Genomic DNA, 8367 nt, shown 5'->3' with positions numbered 1-8367 from the left:
CTAGAATAAAGGCTAAAATCATGGGATTATATAGATTACAATCAATCAGGATGCTAACTCCTGATTTTCAGGGTCAACCAAATCTGCCAGGATGCTGTTGCTGATCCTGCCTGCTTCCAGAAGCTTCCCTTGCATGTCCAGCACCTTCGGCCCTTTTGGATGTGGTGTGGGCAGCTTGTATACCAGGCCTTGGTCTCACAGGCTGGCCTGCAAGTTGGGTGGGCCTTCTGAACTCGTTTGCTAGGCTTTGCGCACAGATACCCGTCGGCACGTCTAGTCTGCGGTCCTCAACCTCTGGCCCGCCTGCTGGTGCGTCCAATGTGCCTGGCACGCTCACCCAAGGGGTGACACTTGGCCCTTATATTGGCCCCCTATCCCTCATCAAACCTCAAGAACTCACACCCCCTTAAAGAGCATTTGAGATTTTATAGGTTTGCTGCTAGTAGCCATTAAAGTGTCTGAAATGGGGACACTTTTTTCAAACGGTCACAAAATCTTCTCCACTTCAAGTTTTTAGCTAAATTTTTTTGTGCATGCCAATAAAAATACAAGGATCACCTCTACCAAATTTGGGGACAAAAATATTTCTAAAAAAATTTAAAAAAATCTCGAACCGTAAAATGTTTCAAAAATCGTGAAAAATAGAAAATGGCTGGTCTTGCCATGAAACTTCACATGAAGGCTTAGGGGACCATTGTATGAATTTACAAGCCATAAAAATGGCATTGGCATGGCAGAAATATGAAGATGTGCTTGAACCCACCTACCACCCATTCGATCCTCGGCTTGCGCATCCTGCCTTTCTGGTCGGTGAGCGTCCGCACGCTCGTTTCATGGGTTAACTTAGGCATACAGAGTTCATTCCCAATCTAAGATTGGATGAGACCAAGGGTTACGGTAACAGGATCGACAGCACATAGGGGGGATCGGGCCAATCCCTGACTGGCGCATTCTGCCTCTCCGGTCGACTGAGCACCCGCACGCCCATTTCGTGGGTTGGCTTAGGCATAGGGAGTTAATTCCATGTCTAAGCCCCAGTCGGACCGAGGGTTGTGGCAGCGGGATCGGTAGCATGCAGAGGTGGACCGGGCTAATCCCCGACTTGCGCATTATGCCTCTTTGATTGACTCAGCACCCGCACACTCGTTTCATGGGTTGACTTAGGCATACGGAGTTCATTCCTAGTCTAAGATCGGACCGGACCAAGGGTTGTGGTAGCAGGATCGACAGCACACAGGGGGGGACCGAGCCAATCCCTGGCTTGCACATTCTGCCTCTCCGGCAGCTGAGCACCCACACGCTTGTTTCATGGGTTGGCTTAGGCATACAGAGTTCATTCCATGTCTAAGCATACGGAGTTCATTCGTAGGCTAAGATTGGACCGGACCGAGGGTTACGGTAGCAGGACCAGTAACAGGATGGTAGCACGTAGGGGGGATCGGGCCAATCCCCGGCTTACGCATTCTGCCTCTCCGACTGGCTGAGTGCCTGCACACTTGTTTCGTAGGTTGGCTTAGGCATACGGAGTTCATTCCATGTCTAAGCCCCAGTCGGATCGAGGGTTGTGGTAGCAGGACCAACAGCGGGATCGACAGCACGCAGAGAGAGACTGGGCTGATCCCCGGCTTGTGCATTATGCCTCTCCGGTCGACCACTCCGACTGGCTGAGTGCCCGCACGCTCGTTTCGTGGGTTGACGTAGGCATACGAAGTTCATCCCCAATCTAAGCATACGTAGTTCATTCCCAGTCTAAGATCAGACCGAACCGAGGGTTGCGGTAGCAGGATCAACAGCACGCAGGGGGGACCAGGCGATCCCCGACTTGTGCATTCTGCCTCTCCGACCAGCTGAGCACCAGCACGCCCATTTCATGGGTTGGCTTCGGCATAGGGAGTTCATTCCATGTCTAAGCCCCAACTGGATCGATGGTTGTGGCAGCGGGATCGGCAGCACACAGGGGGGACGAGGCCGATCCCTGGCTTACGCATTCTACCTCTCCGACCGGATGAGCGCCCGTACGCCCATTTCATGGGTTGGCTTAGGCATAGGGAGTTCATTCCATGTCTAAGCCCCCAGCCAGACCGAGGGTTGTGGTAGCGGGACCGACAGCACACAGAGGGGGATCGGGTCGATCCCCAGCTTGCGCATTATGCCTCTTCAGCCGGCTCAACGCCTGTATGCTCGTTTTGTGGGTTGACTTATGCATACGGAGTTCATTCCCGGTCTAAGATCAGACCGGATTGAGGGTTGTGACAGTAGGATCGACAGCACGTAGTTGGGGACCGAGTCGATCCCCGGCTTGCGCATGCTCATTTCGCTGGTTGGCATAGGCATACGGAGTTCATTCCATGTCTAAGCATATGGAGTTCATTCCTAGTCTAAGATTTTGAGCCACGACGCATATGCTGGGCTCGAGCATGTGCTGGTGCCACATTTTTTTTGCCCAGGGCACCATCGTCGGAGCATCGTCAAAGAGCCTAACCGGCAACAGTAGGGGTTCCGGTGATTGGGGGGGCGGGGGGTGTGCGCACATGATGTGCGATGGGTGCTGGTACTTGGCCCTTATATTGGCCCTCTATCCCTCATCAAACCTCAAAAACTCACACCCCCATAAAGAGCATTTGAGATTTTATAGGTTTATGGCCAGTAGCCATTAAAGTGTCTAAAATGGGGACACTTTTTTCAAACGATCACAAAATCTTCTCCACTTCAAATTTTTAGCTGAACGTTTTTGTGCATGCCAAAAAAAATACAAGGATCACCTCTACCAAATTTGGGGACAAAACTCTTTCTAAAAAAATTTTAAAAAATCCCGAACCACAAAAAGTTTCAAAAATCATGAAAAATAGAAAACGGGTCGTCCTGCCACGAAACTTCACATGAAGGCTTAGGGGAGCATTTTATGAATTTACAAGACATAAAAATGGCATTGGCATAGTAAAAATATGAAGATGTGCTTGAATGCACCTACCATCCGTTCGATCCTCGGCTTATGCATCCTGCCTCTCTGTTTGGCTGAGTGCCCGCATGCTCGTTTCGTGGGTTGACTTAGGCATACGGTGTTCATCCCCAGTTTAAGCATACGGAGTTCATTCCCAATCTAAGATCACACTGAATCGAGGATTGCGATAGCAGGATCGGCAGCATGTAGGGGGGACCGAGCCGATCCTCAACTTGCGCATTTTGCCTCTCCGGTCGGCTGAGCGCCCGCACACCCATTTCATGGGTTAGCTTAGGCATAGGGAGTTCATTCTGTGTCTAAGCCCTAACCAGATCGAGGGTTGTGGTAGTGGGATCGGGCCGATCCCCAGCTTGCGTATTATGCCTCTTCGGTCGGCTCAGCGCCCGCACGCTCCTTTCATGGGTTGACTTAGGCATACAGAGTTCATTCCCAGTCTAAGATCGAACCGCACTGAGGGTTGCAGCAGCAGGATCGACAGCACGTAGGGGGAACCAGGCCGATCCCCGTCTTGCGCATTCTACCTTTCCGTCCGATTGAGCGCCCGCACGCACGCTCGTTTCGTGGGTTAGCTTAGGCATACGGATTTCATTCCATGTCTAAGCATACGGAGTTCATTCCCAGTCTAAGATTAGACCGGACCGATGGTTGTGGTAGTAGGACCAGCAGCAGGATCGGCATCATACAGAGGGGGATTGAGTTGATCCCCGGCTTGCGCATTCTGCCTCTCCGACCGACTGAGCACCCACACGCTCGTTTCGTGGGTTGGCTTAGGCATACGGAGTTCATTCCATGTCCAAGCCCCAGCCGACGAAGGGTTGTTGCAGTAGGACCGACAGCGAGATCGGCAGCACGCAGAGGGGGACCGGGCTGATCCTCGACTTGCGCATTATGCCTCTCCGATCGACTGAGCACCCGTATGCTCGTTTTGTGGGTTGACTGAGGCATACGGAGTTCATCCCCCATCTAAGCATGCGGAGTTCATTCCCAGTCTAAGATCGGATTGGATCGAGGGTTGTGGTAGCTAGATCGACAGCATGCAGAGGGGACCGGGTCGATCCCCGACTTACAGATTTTGCCTCTCCGATTGACTAAGCGCCTGCACGCCCGTTTCGTGGGTTGGCTTAGGCATAGGGAGTTCATTCCATGTCTAAGCCCCAGCCAGATCGAAGGTTGTGGCAGCGGGACCGGTAGCAGGTAGAGGGGGATCAGGCTGATCCTCGGCTTAAGCATTATGGCTCTCTGGCAGGCTCAATGCCAGCACACTCGTTTCATGCGTTGACTTAGGCATACGGAGTTCATTCCCAGTCTAAGATCAGACTGGATCGAGGGTTTCGGCAGCAGGATCGATAGCACGCAGGAGGGATCGGGTCGATCCCCGGCTTATGCATTCTGCCTCTTCGGATGCCCGTTTCATGGGTTGGCTTAGGCATAGGGAGTTCATTCCATGTCTAAGCCCTAGTTGGATTGAGGGTTATGGTAGCGGGACCGACAGCACACAGAGGGGGACCGAGTCAATCCCTGGCTTGTGTATTATGCCTTTTCGGTCAGTTCAGCGCTCGCACACTCGTTTTGTGGGTTGACTTATGCATACGAAGTTCATTCCCAGTCTAAGAACAGACCAGACCCAGGGATGCAGCAGCAGGATCGATAGCACGTAAAGGGGGACCGAGCCGATCCCCAGCTTGCGCATTCTACCTCTCCAGCCGGCTGAGAGCCCGCATGCTCGTTTCGTGGGTTGGCTTAGGCATACGGAGTTCAATCCATGTCTAAGCATACAGAATTCATTCCCAGTCTAAGATCGGTCTGGATCGAAGGTTGCGACAGCAGGACAAGCAGCAGGATCTACAGCACGCAGGGGGGATCGGGCCAATCCTCGGCTTACGCATTCTACCTCTTCGACGGGCTGAGCGCCTGCACGCTCGTTTCATGGGTTGGCTTAGGCATAGGGAGTTCATTCCATGTCTAAGCCCCAGCCGGACTGAGGGTTGTGGCAGCGGGACCGACAGCACGCAGCGGGGGACTGGGCTAATCCCTGGCTTGTGCATTTTGCCTCTTAGGTCGATTGAGTGCCCACATGCTCATTTTATGGGTTGACCTAGGCATACGGAGTTCATCCCCAATCTAAGCATATGGAGATCATTCCCAGTCTAGGATCGGATCAGACCGAGGGTTGTGGCAGCAGGATCGACAGCAAGCAGGGGGGACCGGGTCGATCCCCAGCTTGCGCATTCTGCCTCTCCGGTCGGTTGAGCGCCCGCTCGCCCGTTTCATGGGTTGGCTTAGGCATAGGGAGTTCATTCCATGTCTAAGCCCCAGCCGGACCGAGTGTTGTGGCAATGGGACCGGCAGCCCGTAAAGGGGGATCGAGCCGATCCCCAGCTTGCGCATTATGCCTCTTCGGCCGACTCAACACCCACACGCTCGTTTCTTGGGTTGACTTATGCATACGGAGTTTATTCCCAGTCTAAGATCAGATCGAACGAGGGTTGCTGCAGCAGGATCGACACCACGTAAGGGGGGATCGGGCCGATCCCCAGCTTAAGCATTCTGCCTCTTCGTTCGGCTGAGCGCCCGTAAGCTCATTTCGTGGGTTGGCTTAGGCATAGGGAGTTCATTCCATGTCTAAGCCCCAGCCAGACCGAGGGTTGTGGCAGCGGGACCACCCGTAGGTAGAGGGGGATCGGGCCCATCCTTGGCTTACGCATTATGCCTCTCTGGCCGGCTCAACGCCCGGACACTTGTTTCATGGGTTGACTTAGGCATACGGAGTACATTCCCAGTCTAAGCATACGGAGTGCATTCCCAATCTAAGATCCAATTGGACCGAGGGTTACGGCAGCAGGATTGACAATGCGCAGGGGGGACTGGGCCGATCCCCGGCTTACGCATTCTGTCTCCCCGATCAGCTGAGCGCCCGTACGCCCATTTCGTGGGTTGGCTTAGGCATAGGGAGTTCATTCCATGTCTAAGCCCCAGACGGACCGAGGGTTGTGGCAGCGGGATTGGTAGCTGGTAGAGGGGGATCGGGCCGATCCCCAGCTTGCGCATTATGCCTCTCTGGCAGGCTCAACGCCCGTACACTCGTTTCATGGGTTGACTTAGGCATACGGAGTTCATTCCAATCTAAGATCGGACCAGACCAAGGGTTGCAGTAGCAGGATCGACAACACACAGGGGTGACCGGGTCGATCCCTGACTTACGCATTCTGCCTATCCGGCCGGCTAAGTGCCCGCACGCTCGTTTCGTGGGTTGGCTTAGGCATACAGAGTTCATTCCATGTCTAAGCATACGGAGTTCATTCCCAATCTAAGATCAGACCAAACCGAGGGTTACGGAAGCAGTACTAGCAGCAAGATTGATAGCACACAGGGGTGGATCGAGCCAATCCCTAGCTTGTGCATTCTGCCTCTCCGGCTGACTGAGCCCCCGCATGCTCGTTTCGTAGGTTGGCTTAGGCATATGGAGTTCATTCCATGTCTAAGCCCCAGCCGAACCGAAGGTTGTGGCAGTAGGATCGGCAGCGGGATCGACAGCGGGATCGACAGCATGCAGAGGGGGATTGGGTCAATCCTCGGGTGGCACATTATGCCTCTCTGACCGGTTGAGCACCCGCACGCTCGTTTCGTGGGTTAACTTAGGCATACGGAGTTTATCCCTAGTCTAAGCATACGGAGTTCATTCCTAGTCTAAGATCATACCGGACTGAGGGTCGCAGTAGCAGGATCAGCAGCACGCAGAGGGGATCGAGTCGATCTCTGGCTTGTGCATTCTGCCTCTCCGGTCGGTTGGGTTCCCACACACCCGTTTCATGGGTTGGCTTAGGCATAGGGAGTTCATTCCATGTCTATCCCCAGCTTACGAATTACGCCTCTCAAGCTGGCTCAGTGCCCACACGCTCCTTTCGTGGGTTCGCTTAGGCATACGAAGTTCATTCCCAGTCTAAGATTGGATCGGACCGAGGGTTGTGACAGCAGTACCAGTAGTAGGATTGGCAGCACACAGGGGGGGACCGGGCCGATCCCTGACTTGCGCATTCTACCTCTCTGGCCGGCTGAGTGCCCACACGCTTGTTTCATGGGTTGGCTTAGACATACGGAGTTCATTCCATGTCTAAGCCCCAGCCAGACCGAGGGTTGTGGCAGTAGGACCGAAAGCGGGATCGATAGCACGCAGAGGGGGATCGGGCTGATCCTCGGCTTGCTCATTATGCCTCTCCCACCGGCATCTCCGGCCGGTTGAGCACCCGCATGCTCGTTTCATGGGTAGACTTAGGCAAACAGAGTTCATCCCCAGTCTAAGCATACAGAGTTCATTCCCAGTCTAAGATCGAATCGGACCAAGGGTTACGGCAGCAGGATCGACATCACGCAGGGGACCAGGTCGATCCCCAGTTTACGCATTATGCCTCCCCTATCGGTTGAGCGCCCGCACGCTCATTTCATGAGTTGGCTTAGGCATACAGAGTTCATTCCATGTCTAAGTCCCAGCCAGACTGAGGGTTGTGGCAGCGGGATCGGTAGCACGCAGAGGGGGATCGGGTCGATCCCCGGCTTACGTATTATGGCTTTTCGATCGGCTCAGCACCCGCACACTCATTTTGTTGGTTGACTTATGCATATGGAGTTCATTCCCAGTCTAAGATCGGACCAGACCGAGGGTTGCGGCACCGAGATCGATAGCATGCAGGAGGGACCGGGTCGATCCCTGGCTTGCGGATTCTGCCTCTCTGGCCAACTGAACGCTCGCACACTCGTTTCATGGATTGCCTTAGGCATACGGAGTTTATTCCCAGTCTAAGATTTTAAGCCACAGTGCACATACTGGGCTTGGGCATGTGCTGGTGCCGTATTTTTTTCCCTCGGGGCACCATCACCGGAGCATCGTCAGAGAGTGTAACCGGCAGCATTGGGGGTTCCGGTGATTGGGGGGTCGGGGGGTATGCGCACATGATGTGTGATGGGTGCTGGTACTTGGCCCTTATATTGGCCCCCTATCCCTCATCAAACCTTGAGAACTCACACCCCCTGAAAGAGCATTTGAGATTTTATAGGTTGCTGCCAGTAGCCATTAAAGTGTCTGAAATGGGGACACTTTTTTCAAACGGTCACAAAAATCTTCTCCACTTAGAGTTTTTAGCTGAATTTTTTTGTGCATGCCAACAAAAATACAAGGATAACCTCTACCAAATTTGGGGACAAAACTCTTTCTAAAAAAATTTTAAAAAATCCCGAACCGCAAAATGTTTCAAAAGTCATGAAAAATAGAAAACGGGTCGTCTTGCCATGAAACTTCACATGAAGGCTTAGGGGACCATTGTATGAATTTACAAGCCATAAAAATGGCATTGGCATGGCAGAAATATAAAGATGTGCCTGAACCCACCTACCACCCGTTCAATCCCCGA

The sequence above is a fragment of the Durio zibethinus genome, chromosome 3 (assembly GCF_047325235.1).
Source record: "Durio zibethinus cultivar Kanyao isolate XHJ-2024 chromosome 3, ASM4732523v1, whole genome shotgun sequence".
Taxonomy (NCBI): Eukaryota; Viridiplantae; Streptophyta; class Magnoliopsida; order Malvales; family Malvaceae; genus Durio; species Durio zibethinus.
The sequence above is the reverse complement of the archived record's forward strand: the minus strand, read 5'-3'. Positions refer to the sequence as shown.